This window comes from Dreissena polymorpha, chromosome 14, assembly GCF_020536995.1.
Source record: "Dreissena polymorpha isolate Duluth1 chromosome 14, UMN_Dpol_1.0, whole genome shotgun sequence".
Lineage (NCBI taxonomy): Eukaryota > Metazoa > Mollusca > Bivalvia > Myida > Dreissenidae > Dreissena > Dreissena polymorpha.
Genome location: NC_068368.1, coordinates 73,139,685 through 73,159,173, shown reverse-complemented (window position 1 = coordinate 73,159,173; position 19,489 = coordinate 73,139,685). Strand labels below are relative to the sequence as shown.

The window sequence follows — 19,489 nt, the reverse complement described above, 5'->3', positions numbered from 1 at the left end:
TCGCGATCTGAGGCTTATCTGCTGTACAAAGTATGTTCTTAGCTTCAAAGAAGGCAGCAGGATGGAAGCTCAGTTCATAAGACAATACGACTGAAAGGGAAGCATCTCCAGATTTTGACCACCAGGAAACGCTGGAACAGAAGAGGAGGATAAAAAGCACGGTCAGAAGCGATCTTAACAGCCAAGCTATTCCCATTAGCTTTGGCTCTGCATTTTCTCGTAAATTTATAAGCAAAGACTTACTTTCCTATGATATCTCGTATGATCGTTTTCCAAACCGCCTCAATTGCACGAACATTCATATCTGACCCATCCACTATCCCATAGACCATGTTTCTCAGAGTAAGGTCAGCTGTGTATGGTGAGCAGGTTGTAATCTGTGTCTGCATTTTCTCTAGATCAGAAGAATCCCGTTTGATACACGCCTTAGTTGAGTCTTTGTGTTGTCGACTTGTAGTAAAGGTCAATTCTGTAAAATCCTGCATCGCACTGTTGTGCTCGAATATTGCAGATAGGGTCCAAGGGGTTTGCATTTCCTCGGGCATTCCACTGCCGCGGGTTAGACCACATGTGCTCTATAAAAACTTCATTAATGTTTGCTCAATGACAAGATCACATCCTAGCCCAGCCCAGCACAGATTTTTCCTACGAACAACATGAAAACCAATACCAAAATTTCGATAAACATTCGTGTTCGTTTCCTCTAGGTTGCTTATTTGCTGCAGATACATGTAGTAATAAGCAGATTGCAGGTAATGTACCAAGCAAAGATGGATAGCATATCGGACACTGCCTGATAATGTTTCAGCCAACACACAGTACAATATGATTCAATTTGTAATCATTAGCTGATAATTCAGCCATACTATGCGTGTCTTTGAGGTCATGGCAAGTTCATGTTTCTTCTTCTCTGTAGCCCTCTCGAGTTTATTCAAAATCGCATAACATGTTTCATCTGCTAGCGTTGTTAGAGTACAAATCCTTGGCATTATCCAGAAGTATCTGAATGTCCGGATCTTCCTGGTTCCTGGTTGTGTATGCACTTTTCAACAAGAACATGGTCCCGTGAAGCCTTGGACAGCTTTTCGTGTCAAAATGTGCGCAATTGAATGTTCTCCAAAGACAGCCTCATGTATGTTTTGAGAGCAGTTTCTTCCATGAGGGATCCTTGCCCCCCCCCCCCCCTTCCCACAAGTTCACACGTTTATGAAACATCCCGAATTCTGAACAATATTTTCAACTACTTTGTGGCGCATCAATGATGATTGCGGCAGCCTTCCAATACAAGGGTTGGTCAAACGTTACAATGGTGTGAAGGTTGTGGCAAGGTTGCAAACTAAGGCTTATGTTGACAGAATGCACGCTTTGTCCCCATTGTTCCTAATTATTAATCATAGGCGAGAATTTTGTTCTGATGCAAGATAGGCATTATTTCATGTCAACTCAGTGTTGCCTGAAGCTGAAAAATATCGATCCTCTTGTCAAAATCCAGGCAGGTCCAAACGATGGCATTTCACATAACACGAATCACGTCAAAAGTAATGGACTTGTGGTCGTTTGTATTGTGTCGTTGGACGCCATGTGCGATTTCTGTCTTACATAATACACTTAAACTATGTTGACAATCTCAATGTGTTATTTGCCCCTCGAAACCTCGGTATTGACACCAAAATCATCAAATATGAGTGGATCGTAATATAGTTATGATCATAAATAGGTTTTGGTGGCCATCTTGGTGGCCATTTTGGACGCCATGTTGGATTTGTGTGTACTATTGTAAACTTAAACAATGTATGATGATCTTTATGTGTTATTGCCACTTGAAACCCAGGAAAAGACACCAAGTTCATCAAATTTGAGTCGATAGTTACAAAGTAATGATCATTTACAGGTTTTGGTGGCCATTTTGGCGGCCGTTTTGGACGACATGTTGGATTTGTGTGTAATATAATAAACTTAAACAATGTCTGATGATCTTAATGTGTTGTTTGGCCCTTGAAACCTATGTATAGCCACCAAAATAATCAAATTTTAGTGGATATTTACATAGTTATGATCATTTATAGGTTTTGGCGGCAATCTTGGCGGCCATTTTGGACGCCATGTTGGATTTGTGTGTCCTATCGTAAACTTCAACAAGCTCCGATGATCTTTATGTGTTCTTTGCCCCTTAAAACCTAGGTATAGACACCAAATTCATCAAATTTGATTATATAGTAACATAGTAATGATCATAAATAGTAATGTTTCGCGATTTTGTTAGTTAGGTACTCATTAATATTCATGAATATGCAAAAGAGATAAATATATAATTTGTTCTTTAAAATAAAGCACAATGTGTAGCCTTTGTTTAAACACTTATTTGTTTGTATTACGATAAGATATAATATAATAATGATGTGATATAGTCGCCCTGGTCCGTTTTCCAATTTAGAGTGGCGGTTGCCAAGGAAACTGGTTGATATGCACACTTTCACTTGAGTTTATCTTTGAGGACAAGTGAAAAAGTATACTGGACAACTTGGTATAGGTGAAAATTAATCTTAGGGGGGGGGGGTGCATAGAGACCCCTATTAGGACATGGCCTATCAACGACCTGTCTTTATGCAAATATTGATTGTTACCGACAGCGATTTCTCAAAGTAATTAAATCAATTTAATCATGGTAACAAAATACCATAAGCACTGCTGATTTTCCTTCACAGCTTCTTGTTATTAACCTCCTAAATCATTATAATTACGTCACATATTTTATTTCTTAAATTATATATAAAAACATTGGAGGTTGGTTTGAAAAACTGTGTATAAGTTGTTTGAAATGAATTTTGTATATAGAGAATATATGGTTGGTGACTTTTGATATCATGTGATATAAGACGAGTCTGATATGGCGTAGGAAAAGGCGAGGCTTGCCGAGCCTTTTCACACGCCATATCAGACTCGTCTTATATCACATGATATCAAAAGTCACCAACCATATATTCTTTTTATTATGCCACATTTTAAAGTAAATAAGAAAATATTCACAAAACAAACAAAAACAAACAACCGCTAAATTCATTGATAAATATGCAAATTAGTAGCAACCTGATTACATCCGCTAGCGTCTATGCATATATATTTACACATAAAAAATAGTTCGAAAGTAAGCAACAATCAATCAAAATTAAACGCACATAATACAAAAACTGAAGCGAGAAATCGAAACTTAAAAGAACAATTTCTGCACTAAAAACACAATACCAATATTTTTTACAATAACACATTCGACATGTACTTCCAATAGTACACACCAACCGCTATTTTCAAAGCGAATGTGTAGAGTGAAAATTTCAAACAATAAATACAATAATCAAATGGAACGGGATTTTAACGTAGTGCGCAATTTGGAAGTGATAAGAGTGATTTATTTTTCAACTTGTCCATCTCCGTAATATACGTTTAGTTGTGAGATGTTCACAGTTTTCCCCCAAAAACAGGCCTTCACGTGCGAAGTCAAAGTGGGTGGGGAACGTGTATTTCGAGTCGCTGGAACTTCATAATGAAGCTGCTTTTGTGCAATATTCAGCGACGTTACCAGCTGTGTGTTAGACGAAACGAAAATCTTTTGGTTTTGCATCGTGTATTGAGACTGTCAGGGTGACATAATGGATTAATTGCTGTTTGAGTGACAATAAATGAACATGTTTGTGTTTGGAGATTGCTGAGGTTAATATCTTCACAATTGGGAAATCCCAACATAAGTTGTCTGCCAGTTTGACCACTGATCTGCATAATATCAGTGGGAGAGCATGCTGAATCCCGCAGCTTCTTCACCATATGTTTCCTGGCCGAGTGGTTGGTAAGTTTCATTGTTATGTATGCATGCTTAAACACACATGTTTCATTATTTGCGCCATTTTTTAACACCCATTCTCATGCTGATGAACCAATGATCAGTGCCAGTTGTTCTACTGTCGCGAACTGTTTATTCAAAATTGTGGAAAAATGAGTTGCGCACTGTTCGAAATTGTGAAAAAATGAGACACGCACTGTACCAAAATTTGAAAAAATAAGTCGCGCACTGTTCAAAATTGTGGGAAACATTAGTTGCCCACTGTTCATTATGATTTCAAAATTGTGGAAAAATGAGTCGCACACTTTTCATAAATAAAATTTTGAAAAAATGAGTCACGCGCTGTACAAAATTTGTAAAATGAGTTGCTCACTGTTCAAATTTTTGCAAAAAAATAAGTAATGAACTGTTCATTCAAAATTGTGGAAAAATGAGTTGCGCACTGTTCAAAATTGTGAAAAAATCATGTCAGGCGCTGTACAAAATTTGGAACAATCATTTGCGCACTGTTCAAAAATGGGGGACAATTTTGTGGGGCACTGTTCATTCAAAATTACAAAAAAATAAGTCACAAACTCTTCAAATTGTGAAAACACATGAGTTGCGCATTGTTCAATATTTGTAAAAATGAGTCGCACACTGTTCAAAATTTGGAAAAAAAAGGAGTCGCGCACTGTTTATTCAACATGGTGGAAAAATGAGTCGCGCACTGTTCACAATTTTAAAAAATGAGTTGCACACTGTTCAAAATTGTGAACAAATTTAGTCACGCACTGTTCATAAAAAAATTCAGTTGAAAACTGTGAACAAATGAGTTGCGCGATGTGCAACTTTTTTGAAAACATGTGTCGAAAACTGTTCAAAATTGTGTCGCCCACAGATCAACATTGTGAAAAAATGAGTTGCAAACTTTTTTGAAATTGTGAAAATTTGAGTCCCGAACTTCTTAAAATTGTGAAAATTTGAGTCGCAAATTTCTCAAATTAGGAAAACAAACACCTATTCCCTTAATAAGCAAAAAAAGCCCCGAGTCCATAATAAAAATATTTTAAGTTAAAAGAATTTCTTAATTATTTTTATATCATTTTATATTAATAATATTGCGTCTATTAAAGTTGTAATTTGTTCAAGTTGTGCCATAAAAATGTAATTAAAACACTCTATTTTGAAATGTTATCTCCTGTTGGATTTGTTTTATTTTATTATAATATGAAATGTTTTTCTTTTAATGGCAGAAAGTTGCGACCACACATTCCATGGGTGATGATATCTACCAAAATTCTTGGCGACACAGTTCTACCCTCGTCAGTTGCACTTGTCCGAGTCTTTCTCTGCCTCTCAACCAACTCGAGATATTCCCCCCCCCAACTGCATCCCGGCACAGCTTCACATCAACCCATGTAATTAATTTGTCGGAGAGGTAATACTTTTTTGTCGACAAATTTATTTTTTAGAGTATTTATGTAATTGTTTTATCTGAACATGTTATAAATCTATATGTCACTATATTTATAAAGTTTCAATTTTAATACAAATTATATATCTGGATTTTTATTTTTAACCCTTTGCATGCTGGGAATTTGTCGTCTGCTAAAATGTCGTCTGCTGAATTTGTAAAATAAGCATTTTCTTCATTTGTTTCAAAGATTACTATCAGAATAGCAAACAGTTTGGATCCAGATGAGACGCCACGTTTTGTGGCGTCTCATCTGGATTCAAACTGTTTGCAAAGGCCTTCAAAATTCGGTTCCAGCACTGAAAGGGTTAAAGCAGTTATGCAATGAATGTTTGATGATGTTTTTTTTTCTAAAGGAATTTTTATTTTATTTTCAGGTTGACCACACAAATTTCCTGTTTGGTTGTGGAGATAGAATCATTTTTTGTGAAAGTTTAATTTCAGACACTTAAAAATTGAAATTGTCATGTATTATTAGGCATGGCAGGCATTAGCAAAGCATCTCAATCAAGTATTAATTATTTTACTTTGTCAATGTTAATTCATTGTGTATGCTATTCACCTGTTTGCCTTGCTTTTTATATGAATGACACAAAAAAGGAAAGCATTTGTAAAGAATTAGTTAATTTTTTTTATATAATCTTAGACGAGATGTTTAGTGAATATTTGTCATAAATTCTTCTTTAACTGATCAAATATGTCATATTTTATTTAAAACGTGTTAAGTATATTTGTGTTACGTTTTAAATGTTTATCATTACTGTTTTAAATTGTGTTCATCTGCAGCCAATGAATGGTAGCGGTGCACCTTTGTATTTGTTTATTTTTTTTTCCATTGATTAATGCTCATTTAATTTTTATATCATTTTGTATTAATAATATTGTGTCTATTAAAGTTGTAATTTGTTCAAGTTGTGCCATAAAAATGTTATTAAAACACTCTATTTTGAAATGTTATCTCCTGTTGGATTTGTTTTATTTTATTATAATATGAAATGTTTTTCTTTTAATGGCAGAAAGTTGCGACCACACATTCCATGGATGATGATATCTACCAAAATTCTTGGCGGCACAGTTCTACCCTCGTCAGTTGCACTTGTCCGAGTCTTTCTCTGCCTCTCAACCAACTCGAGATATTCCCCCCCAACTGCATCCCGGCACAGCTTCACATCAACCCATGTAATTAATTTGTCGGAAAGGTAATACTTTTTGTCGACAAATTTATTTTTTAGAGTATTTATGTAATTGTTTTATCTGAACATGTTATAAATCTATATGTCACTATATTTATAAAGTTTCAATTTTAATACAAATTATATATCTGGATTTTTATTTTTAACCCTTTGCATGCTGGGAAATTTGTCGTCTGCTAAAATGTCGTCTGCTGAATTTGTAAAATAAGCATTTTCTTCATTTGTTTCAAAGATTACTATCAGAATAGCAAACAGTTTGGATCCAGATGAGACGCCACGTTTTGTGGCGTCTCATCTGGATCCAAACTGTTTGCAAAGGCCTTCAAAATTCGGTTCCAGCACTGAAAGGGTTAAAGCAGTTATGCAATGAATGTTTGATGATGTTTTTTTTTAAAGGAATCTTTATTTTATTTTCAGGTTGACCACACAAATTTCCTGTTTGGTTGTGGAGATAGAATCATATTTTTTGTGAAAGTTTAATTTCAGACACTTAAAAATTGAAATTGTCATGTATTATTAGGCATGGCAGGCATTAGCAAAGCATCTCAATCAAGTATTAATTATTTTACTTTGTCAATGTTAATTCATTGTGTATGCTATTCACCTATTTGCCTTGCTTTTTATATGAATGACACAAAAAAGGAAAGCATTTGTAAAGAATTAGTTAATTTTTTTATATAATCTTAGACGAGATGTTTAGTGAATATTTGTCATAAATTCTTCTTTAACTGATCAAATATGTCATATTTTATTTAAAACGTGTTAAGTATATTTGTGTTACGTTTTAAATGTTTATCATTACTGTTTTAAATTGTGTTCATCTGCAGCCAATGAATGGTAGCGGTGCACCTTTGTATTTGTTTATTTTTTTTCCATTGATTAATGCTCATTTAATTTATATTTCCCTATAGAAATATACTTAATAAAGTGTTATTTTTGTTTTAAAAAAACAACTTATTGTTTATTAATGTTCTTACTTCTGAATAAAATATGAATCGCTGTTTGTTTCCATTTAAATCAAAGAAGCGACATACCACGCCTACAAAAAAGTAGTTCTCAGAATGGGCGGGGCTAAAACATGGAACGCTAAAAAAATCATTGAGTAAACCAAATATGGGCGGAGTTTTAAAACGGATATTGATGGGCGGAGCTTAAAACTGTTATCGGATGGGTATCCGATAACACTTTAAAATATCATGTCAGCGTCTCCAACGTAAATGCGCTGTCGTGGCATAATAAATAAAGATAATCGGGCCTCAGCAATGAGGCAATTATAAACCCTCGGCTGAATGTGTTCGTGTAGAAGTGTCTAAATACCTTATTGTGTTAACATCTTTGCTGACGATATCTTAAATTCATCTACTCATCCGGTAATTTTGTCAGCGGATTGCAATTATTCTAAGTACACGTTAACGATACACGTAAAACACATGGAATACATATAATTTTCGGTGTTTATCAAGATGTGTTATATATAAAATGAATATAAATTCAACTATTCAATAACATTTCTTAATGTTTAATAATATTTTCATGTTTTATTTTAAGCCAGGAAAGCGGTTCCAGGATTCAACCTGAGAATAGTTCTCAAAGAAATCAACGTTCAGCAGCAACACGGAAAAAGTCACAACAATTGGCATGCATAACAAATGTTTGATACATAGATATCATACTAACATTATGTAAAACTGCATATTTTATCTTCAAACATTTAATCTGGCAACAACGTTCATGCTAAGTTATTTAATTTTGGTAAGCTTATTTTTTAGAGATGGCAATAAGATTTCATCCAAATCTTCATTATAGGAATAATAAAAATCGAAAACATTTTTTCAGGGAATTTAAAATTCAAATAAGCAAAACTCCTGTCAACGCCTTAGAGTTGTCAGTGCAAAGAATTGGGGTTTAAACCGGTTTGCAGAACCACACTCATAGTCAAGAATTAAAAATAACACATGTACCAACGCATATATAACTGTTTACAGTGTGATTTACACCACTGTATTGTCTCTCTATAATTTGAGAACATCACGATTATTGTTATCATTTTCACTTTCAATAAATTTACAATATTTTCACGTTAACACTTTTTAAAGGAATACATTTTGATATACTGATACTTTTTATCTGTTAATGAAAATCATCTGCCGCATAGTGAAGTATAGACTATTTATAAAATACACAATTTAAGATCAAAAGAAATAATTCCAGGATTCAAAAGTAGGTTGAAAAAAGCAATGGTGATCATACAGAGACTGTCACACGCAGTGAATAATTTATTGCTCAAAATTTAAAATACGTGTTGAGAAAATAATCTTTGACATTTCAAATGCGTCCTTGTGACACTTTGGACCCTGTGTTAATATTAAAAGTAATACTTTGATTACAACGTATCCGTTTTTTGGCTTGGGGCGTAGTCCCAATGCCATAGAAATGATACAAATTTCTGAGCCTATCCGAATTGGCTGGCTGCCAAAAACCAAATTTCCAAAACTCCGATTAACCACTTAATTAATTTGCTATAAAAGTAGTTCTCCGAAAATCTTAATAACCCGCCTTGTAAATACAGAACATCACTATATAACATGACAGTGACATAAAAAGCGTAAAAAAAATATTGAAGCAAAATTGCTAAGCATTGGATACGACAAAGTTTTTATTGTTTACATATTCATGCGAGAATAAGTTCCTAACTTGACAGTCTATGTTAAAAAGATACATGCTATTTTTTTCGTCACAGTTCAATAAACATGCGTGTTTACTTATACACGGGATTTTCGTGAGTGTTGGTGGGTATAGCGGCATTCGAGGTCCGCTTACAGGAGACGACGCACGTTGTGGTTCAATTTGTAGAAAGTTTGATATTGTGTTGGAAAAATTTCGTGGCGGAAAATCAAGAAGTTTTGTCGGGGAATTTCAGCAATTCATCGACTGTGGAGCAGTCGTTGCTCAGCAGGGAAGTAGAGTGTTCATTTCAGCGTAGCAAATAAATTAACAGTATCAACAAGTTTAAGGATGTGATAATTTTTTTTATTTCTTTTATGTTTGGCTAACATGTGATTTACATACTTTTAAGTTTCTTCTTTGTTTATTTGATAAAAGCGGACTGCCTTCTACTTTTGGTGTTTGTTGTAATGTTTGTTGTCACTTGTTTGCTAGAAAGCAAAGAATTTATTTATTTCGGACGAACGAAGTGAGGGAGAAAATAAGAGTGTTTACGGAGACAGTAAGAAGAATTTTTTTCTGAGACATTTTTTGAAGACCTTATACTTGTTATTTATAACATATTTTAAAATATTGTTATTTTATTTTGCGTTAACAAGACATTCCAGAAAAGAGAAAATGAAAAAAACAACAACAAATATTCACGATCATTCTCGGGAAAAGACGAAATAACCGGATATGGTATTTCACTGCGCAGATCGAGCGCGCAAATCGAACGCGAAAAGTTCTACGTGAGACAAAGTAAACAATCTGTACAACGTTCTTTATCAGGGTAGAGGGATTTTCTTTTGTATACACATAACAAAGAAAGTATGCGTGTTTTCCTGATCTGTTAATTATGTAATAAAAAGCTATTTAAGGCTATTGAAAGTTATTTATTTGACGCCAACAATAACAGTTTTTTTGCGGCAATGTTGTTGTTGTATATCTTCACCGCCTATGTAGACGAACCTCTACCAAATCTGTAGAGTTGAACAAAAGATTATCGTTCCCACCACCAGTATCGTGTAGTCCTCCATCACACTGTACACTGTAGTATATACACTAATATTGTCTTTTCTTCCAGTCTCTGAGCTTCTGCACTCAACCGCTAGGGTCGATCCGTATACATTCAGACAAAGGCAGAAATTCGGACAATACTTCTTCCCAAGCACACTTAATCTAGCCACAGGCCTTCAGCGCCTACAGCGCTTTGATTGTAAGATCTAATCTATCGTATTAATGACATCAATCTATTTGCAACATCACTCTATCGAATTAATGACATCAATCTATTTGCAATATCACTCTATCGAATTAATGACATCAATCTATTTGCAACATCACTCTATCGAATTAATGACATTAATCTATTTGCAACATCACTCTATCGGATTAATGACATCAATCTATTTGCAACATCACTCTATCCAATCAATGACATCAATCTATTTGCAACATCATCCTATCGAATTAATGACATCAATCTATTTGCAACATCACTCTATCGAATTAATGACATCAATCTATTAGCAACATCACTCTATCGAATTAATGACATCAATCTATTTGCAACATCACCCTTTCGAATTAATGACATCAATCTATTTTCAACATCACTCTATCGAATTAATGACATCAATCTATTTGCAACATCACTCTATCGAATTAATGACATCAATCTATTTGCAATATCACTCTATCGAATTAATGACATCAATCTATTTGCAACATCACTCTATCGAATTAATGACATCAATCTATTTGCAACATCACTCTATCGAATTAATGACATCAATCTATTTGCAACATCACCCTATCGAATTAATGAGATCAATCTATTTGCAACATCCCTCTATCGAATTAATGACATCAATCTATTTGCAACATCACTCTATCGAATTAATGACATCAATCTATTTGCAACATCGCTCTATCGAATAAATGACATCAATCTATTTGCAGCATCACTGTTTAGTATACCGGCACATATTGGTAGTTCGTTTTTGATTCAAGGTTATCTGAGGTATAATTGTCTTTTAATTAAAAGCAACATGCTGTAGCTTTGAAATGCACTTTACTATTTTCAATCATGTATTGTAATGCGGTAATATGTAACATTATACAATAGTATCCCTAGAAACAATGTCTAGGCCTCAACTTCAGAAAAATTGTCAGAATTGATTCTTAATTTGTCTGTGATTTAATTTGCCACTATTTATCAAATGGATAATTCAAATCGATGGTTGAATGTAAAATAAGTGTATGGGTCATTATAATGTTTTACTGAACAGAACAGAACAGAATTTTATTACACATAAACTTTACAGTTTCTAGTGTTAAACAAAATGATAATACAAAATACATGCATATAGTAAGCCGTTGTTCTTTTCTTACAGCTATATTATAATTTGGAAATGGATGTACTTTACAGACAAAAACATGATAAAAGTGTATCTAGCTATATATGTAACTGCTTTAATATGTCGTTGTAATCAATAAAATATAACAAAATAGTTTTAAAGAACAAAAAAATAATACAATATGAATCACAGTAAAATGTTTGTAGTACATAGAATACCGAATTTTATCTATACTTAATGTTAATGCCACAACTACATCAGCATACAATAGTTACTCTTTCGTTGTAATCAGTAAAATATAACAATATCTTTTTAAAGAACAAGAAATAATACAATTTGAATCACAGTAAAATGTTAGTAGTAAACGGAATACCGAATTTTATGTATACTTAATGTTAATGCAACAATTACATCAGCATACAAAAGTTACACAACATGGTTAAATGCAGCCTTTAACTTTATGTCATAAAGTGAACATTCACTTTTACTTTGTGTGGTTAATGTGCCGTAGCAACACAAACTAATAAACTCGATGGATGGTTCTTTGCTTTTTATGCAGTTGTTAACATAAAGTTTCCAAGTCAATATAACTCTGTAAATTAGTTTGTTAATGCAAAACTTCCAAGTCCATGTAATTCTCCAAGTAACTAACAACGCTTCCAAGACATGACAAAATCCGTGCAAATCCACCCAGACAGGACCCCACCCCACCCCACTTGGGGTTGGGTTCTGAAAATAACCTGTAGAGTATCTTCTATGTCTTAAATCCTTCTATTTTCAAGTGTCCAAAAAGCATTCTTTATATACATGTATCGTTACATAAACATGTCAACTTGATGGGTCAAACCAATTTGTTTATTAGCTGGTAATTACAACGATACGGAAACAAATATCTATTAATCTAGTAATCCTGTCATGATCTACACTTTAAACGGACTGAACTTGTGCGTCTACTGTCAACAAATTAATGAGTTTCGGCCATACTGACGTAAACCAGGGCATGCATTATTATCAAATATACACCAATTATGCGACATTAATAACTGCGTGAGTTTGAACATGCTAGGTCTTACTCTATAATAAGCTTTAATGTATGTTCCTCTAATTTGACCAAATTTGGAACATTTCAACAGAAAGTGGAATTCGTCTTTCTCTTCGTTGCTGTTACATAATTGGCAGAGTCGCATTTTCTTTCCATTCTATCATATTTACCAGTCTGAATTCTAAGATTATATGCACAGACGCGTAATTTCGTTATCGCCATTCTAAGATTTCTTGACAAAATCGTCTCGAGATATGATTCAAAAGAAAATGTTGTTTTTAATGCTTTATATACAATGAGTACCCTTTTATCATCAATATCTCGTTTCCACTCGTGTAGGTATTCGTCGATAACTCTTTGTTTAAACAAGAATGGTTCAACGTAGGTCAGCAAGAATTGTATACAATGACTATAGAAGAACCACCAGTGTAACACCAATGCTACACCAGCTCCAGTGGCCGATCCTCCAAGAACGCCAGGCCCAGATGAAGGTAGCAATGATGTACCGCATCGTCCACAATCTAGTGGATGTCCCGACCACATACCTCATACCCATAAGTTCTGCACGCGGCCATGGGACTTGCTACCTGGTTCCCTTTGCTAGGACCGAGAGCTACCAGAAATCTTTCATCCCAGATACCATCCGAATTCAGTGAATAGCTTCAAAGAGGAAGTCCAGTCCATCTCCCTCAAGTAACTGATAGTATGGGCGTTTTTACCTGCAATGTAAAATAGTATTTTTTTAATATTCTCTTGTTTCGTTGAGCATTTTTAAGACACTGTAAAATCTTTCTCACACCGCCATGCGCCTGTACGAGGATACGCCAGATGGTGTCCGTTCAATAAGGAAGAAGAAGAAGACAAAAAAGTTGCCTCATTGATTTGTTCTCTATTTGACCTCACATAATTAAATCCGTATTTACATAGTAAGGCCCTTACCTTTCCGAACCACTTACATGTATTGTTCATTTAAGTCAGCCAAACCTTCTTCCAAGTATGGATCGTTATATAATATTTTCACTTTCAGTTATTTTAAACCAACATTTTACTATGCGTACATATCTGTTAATATATAACGGGTATATAAGTTCGCCGTAAACGCCTACTTTAGAAGTTGATTTCCTTACACCAAGAACAGCTTTGCAGAATTTTAGGTGCAATTTTTCAAACTCACTACATATTGGGAAACCCCATACTTCGCACGAATATGTAATAATTGAAGAAACAAACGCATCAAACAGCTGTAACGCTACCTTTGGTTTACAACTATAGTTTGATAACAATATGTTAAGTGCCTTTAGACCCTTATCACGCAGAGTGTTAGTATTAAGATGAAAATTCCCGGTATAATTAAGTGTTACACACAGATATATAAAGTCGTTCACAATTTTTATATTTTCATTCCCAAACTTCCACATCTCATTGCGTTTGGTAGCTCCGTTTTTACGAAATACAATAATATTGGTCTTCGGTATGTTAATTTGTAGAGACCATTTGTTCCAATAATCTTATTAGCAATCAATAAACATGATTGTGTAGGTCTTCCGACGTTTCTCCTATTTTACCATATCGTCTGCAAACAGTAGTAGAATCAAACATATCTCTTGTATATTTATTACCGCATTATGTCTATTTTGTAATAACATTTCAAGATCGTCTACGAAAAGAGAAAAAGTATCGGCGATGTTATCTCCCCCTGTCTAAGCCCGACTGCTATATTAAAATATTCGGAGTATGTGTTGCAATGTCTAACACAACATTTGACTGATTGGTGCATACTGCGAATAATGCGAAACATTTTGCCGTCCACATTTGACTTGTATAACTTTAGCCATAATATATTTAAATATATGGAATCAAAGCAACATGTTGTGAAAAAAATGATGTTATCTCTGACGCGCAATTCGGGTTAAGAAAAGGCAGTTTTACTATAGATGCAGTTTTCATACTCCATTCAATAATTGAAAAATATGCTAATATGAATAGACGATTGTATTGTTGTTTCATTGATATGAAACTGTCGATATTCGCTGATAGAGTATACATGTAAACAATTTTGCATAGTTACTTAATAAGTTGATGCCTCTATAATTACAAGTATCGGATTTATCACCCTTCTTATGTATAGGTATTATAATCCCTTCAGTCCAAGCTAACGGGAATTTACCTGTATTTAAAATTATGTTAAAAATTGTTGTAATATAACCTGCCAAAATATCGCACGCTTCTATTAAATATTCATTCAGCAATTTATCTAAACCAGACGATTTACATTTCTTTAAGAGGGCAATAGCTTTAATTACTTCATTATATGTTATTTGATTATCAAGGTCACCTAACACATTTTCGAAATTTTCTAAGTCATGGTTCGAATTAAAGTCTTCTGCATTAGCGTTATAAGTAAGAGTTTCGTCCGAAATCATTTGCTGCAAATGATTTTTAAAGTCATTAAGCGACGTATTACTATTGTAACTAGTTGTATTCTACGACCTCCAAAATTCCTTGTTTTTTTCCGTTTAAGGTCTTCGAATTGTTTACAGCGTTTAAGATTGTATGCCTTGCGTTTATTTATTTTTTAATTATTTAAAATTAGTTTTTAATTTACACATTATCGATATGCAAGTTATTATATACATGCAATGCATCTTGATCAAACCATTTATCGCTATCCGATATAGTTTGTCGTTCCAATTGTGGATATTTTTTAACGCGTTTAATAAATAATGGGTCTGCAACATCTCTTATAATATTTGTGAAATTTTAAACTATTGTGTCAATATTTGCGTTGTTTTGATCTACGTGACTATGAATTAAATTGTTAGAACCCGTTGCCCTGCTTATTAAACCATCTCGGAAATGTTTTTTTTCATCATCCCTCCTAATTATTGTTAAAAAACGATTTATCTAGCTTAAGCCATATTGTAGTGTCGTGGGTATTTTTAACAACCGATATTCCACTGGTTATGATATTGCGCTTATATATCGCTATACCGCCACTATTGCGCTTGGCTTGCCTGTGCCTACATTTCCTAAAAAAGTTATTACAATCGTATCCAGAAAGTTCAATTTTGCTTAATTTGCAAGTCCATGATTCTAATAAAATAATTAAATCATACTGGGATAAAAAAGAAACGAAATCCGGATCCTCCCGCTTGGCTGCACTCAAAACCATTACAGTTCCAGACTACACACTTTAGTCCATCCGGCCCCTCCTATGCATCCTTAATTGGCCTGCCGTCGATGTATACTGTTACATCAATTTTGCAATCGTCACTCGAAAGGTTAAACCCAGGAAGACAGCATTCAGTCCATTATGAATGAGGACTCAATCTCAAGAGTCACACTTATATTTCAAAGATGGATAATAGACTTGTGCTTGCCCCAACTATGACTTCTCGTGTTTTTTTGGTCTCAAATAAGCTGCGATTAATATATGGTTACAGTGAATTTTAGGCTTTTTTAGTCGAACATTTAAGTATTATTTAGAGATGTGTTTGGTAAGGATATACTCAGATTGCGTAATAAAACAAGATGAGCATCAATATCTACAAATAAACTAAATACATGTTTAAGGTAAGATCACGTGTGTTGGTTATTTTTGTGATTACTGTTAAACGTTTATTCATATTATGCTCATGTTGCATTTTAGGAAAAGATTGCGGCTCGGTTGATGCATTTTGGAATTGTGCCATTACTAGCACATTACGATGACCACGAACATGTGTCACTATCAAAGACTGTGCAATTTAAAATGATTTGGACAAAAAGCGCTTCACAAAAATGTAGCGATTGTAGATAGTGTGTCGTGTTGTGAATCAGGTCAATTTATTTCAATGTAGTGTTATCACTTATGTTATTTTATGAAAGTTGACATAAAATGAATGGATACATAATGTCATATATCACATTCCAGCATTCAATCTCTAATTTCGAGGGTCAGTCATTTAATAGCGTTATGTTACATGTCAAGAAGATTTTATTGGACATTAAATAAAATAGTTGCATCGAATTACCAGTTGCGTATTTTAAACCAGGTTTTCAACAAGATAATACAATCCTGGTTACAAGATTGGGGTATGGCGCCATACAGATGTTTCGTAAATTTCAGTATTTGCATATAGCCTTATAGCAAAAACGCTTCCATGAAGAAACAGCTTGGTATTGTATTTAGGTCTATGCGGGTGAATGCCAGAGTCGCTGTTTCTAACCACAGTTTCCGCTCATTTTTTGTTTAGATCGTTGTATGGTTATTATATTTTGTATACAAGTAGATGGCATGCAAACCAAGCATGTTAGCCCATGTTGGGCCTGTCGGGTTAAGGACAATGTAACTGTTTCTTACAATAAAAAATATGAATGCTAAATAAGTTTGGATAGAGGAATTGAGCTGAAAGTTTGTGTGTTGGTACATGTATTAATGTATATCTAGCATGGTATTTAATTTGGACCATTTGTGTCAACGTTAATAAATGTTAAATTCAAAGTTTTTTTCTAAATGAGTTAATAAGGGTATTGTTCTGAAATTGCGTGTGTAGGTAGCTTATATACAGACATAGCTTGGGATTCCATTTGAGCCATTTTTTGATCAAGGTCAAGGTCAATCAGACTTTTAATGTAAAAAAACAGAGTTCCTGTGAATAACTTAAGTGTTGATGACATTATTGCATAGCAATTGTTTATGTAAATATCTTACTTGGATTCCTAGCTTGCAATTGCACATTATGTCAAGTCATGTATTACCTTTGGCCTCTAAATTTGACCTGTATCTTTGAAGAAGGCAGACAGAAGTTACACGTGACACGTCGTCTTATGATGTGTGTCATGAGTGTAATAAATCATTTAAAAATAAATCAATGTATGGCTTAATTATGACTGAGACGGGATTGCTTGGACTGACATATGGACATCGGGACGGACGCAGAGACACACATACACACTTAGGCAACAGTTATATGCCGAACAACTTACTAGTTGTACCTTACTTCTTGTTTTTTTTATCTAACTAAATTAAAAAAATATATAAGTTTATTGGTTCTGGAGGCTTCAATTCAAAATGTGTATAATTATCCATGTTCATAGGCTTTACTCTTCAATAAAATATTTACGGAATAAAATCTGCTATTTTGCTTGCGAACTCATTCACAGAGTCTTCATTTCATCTGTCTAAGTGTACGTTCTATCTTTTAAACTTATTCGTTTCTTGGAAACATTGGGCAAAATTGTAAATAACCTAACTGAAATAGTATTTAAGAATAGGGATACGCTTATTTTATCATTTATACAAATTAGTTACAGATTAAAACTGGATAACAGCTACAATTTGGAATGGAAGTAAGCATGTTTTAAATTGAAGCATGATGATGATGCCGATAGTGGTGATAGCGATGCTAGTTATAACGATGCTTGTGTCAATTTTGATGAGGGAGATGGTGACGAAAGTGAAAGGATGATGGTAAATATAATAATAGCTGCCGTTGATAATTATGCTGATACTCATGGTGCTGCTCCTTTTTCCGCTTCTGTTTCTGCTACTTCTAATGCTGGTACTTATATAGATAGAGCAGCTGCTTCTAATTATGATGACGTAATTGATGAAAGTTATGATGATGATGGTGATGATGATGATTATGATGATGATGTTGATGATGATGATAACTTTGCCAATTATTGATTTATTTTTAAATTACTAAGCATAAATGTCAACAACCATAACACGACGTTTCGCGTAAAACACCTGTTTCCATAACTCACGGGGATCAAGGTAAAGGTCACAATAAAGGTCAAGGTCTCAGGCATGACATATGAAACAACTTGGCAGAACAGTTCACCATTATAAGGCAAAGTGTCGTATGTAACACCCGTATTCCTGCCTAACAAGTCAATGTCACACTTAGATGTCCAAGGTTGTATTTGGCCATATGCATCTTAATTGTTCCTGTCTCAGCCATAAAGACCTTATGGGTGTAAACTCGTCTCTCAATGTCACACTACAATAACAGCGGCCAAGGTTGGCCATAAAACTAAATGCCTATACTTCCATGTATTGCCTAGATGGTAACTTTGTATTTCAGCAGTTTTCTAAAAATAATTTAGCACTTTATTTAATAAATTAATTCAGACCGCCATGCCTAGACGTCATTTCTTTTGTTAAACCTGTCTGCCTACCTCAAAAGTCACGATCGAACGTAGAGGTAAATTTGGCCAACAGCTCGTTCGGAGTTTTACTTATTCATTCAACATGCATATGTTTGTTAACTTCCCATATATAGGGATCATGTTTTGGTAATAGCGGAGTCTTGAATCAAAAGTTGAATGCGGAGTCTTGAATCAAAAGTTGAATGAACATCCGTCCGTGCGTGCCTTATTGCCAAATGCCTTGTTTAGTAAATATGTTTAATTCAAAATAGGATTTCAACACACCAGTCACTGTCTAAAGAAACATAAAGCGCCACAATTAATATAGCTAAAGTATAAATATGACAAAACAAACATTATTTCATTGAAAATGTTTCTCCAATAACGATAAGAACAGGCGACTGCTTGAGTTTAAACTTTAAAAGGACTGTCAACCGCGATTGACTAAAAAAATAAAAGTTTTAAAATACCGTATTTGTTTACAATTATTAGTTCAAAATGATTAAAATATCACGACTGGTATATTTCATTACTTGAAAAAAGTTAATATTTTCAGTATATTCGGTAATAAGATTTGGCGATGTGAAATCGAAAGTACATCGCGAAAATAGGTGACATAACGATATACACACTATAAATAAAGCAAGTAGATCATTTTATATATAAAATATAAACAATTCACTACGCATGCCCAATTTGCATTCCTGGGTTTACCACGTGACGATGATGATCAATTTACTTGCGTTGTTTATAGTTAACTGG

General features: G+C 34.0%; 1 long non-coding RNA gene across 1 annotated transcript; it reads left to right on the top strand.

Annotated features, from left to right (window-relative positions):
- The first annotated feature begins 3,227 nt into the window (after window positions 1-3,227).
- Window positions 3,228-7,484, top strand: LOC127857057 (uncharacterized). Its single transcript, XR_008038296.1, has 4 exons — window positions 3,228-3,841; window positions 5,071-5,255; window positions 5,669-6,490; window positions 6,902-7,484. It is a non-coding gene; the product is annotated as an uncharacterized LOC127857057 (long non-coding RNA).
- The last annotated feature ends 12,005 nt before the right edge of the window (window positions 7,485-19,489 follow it).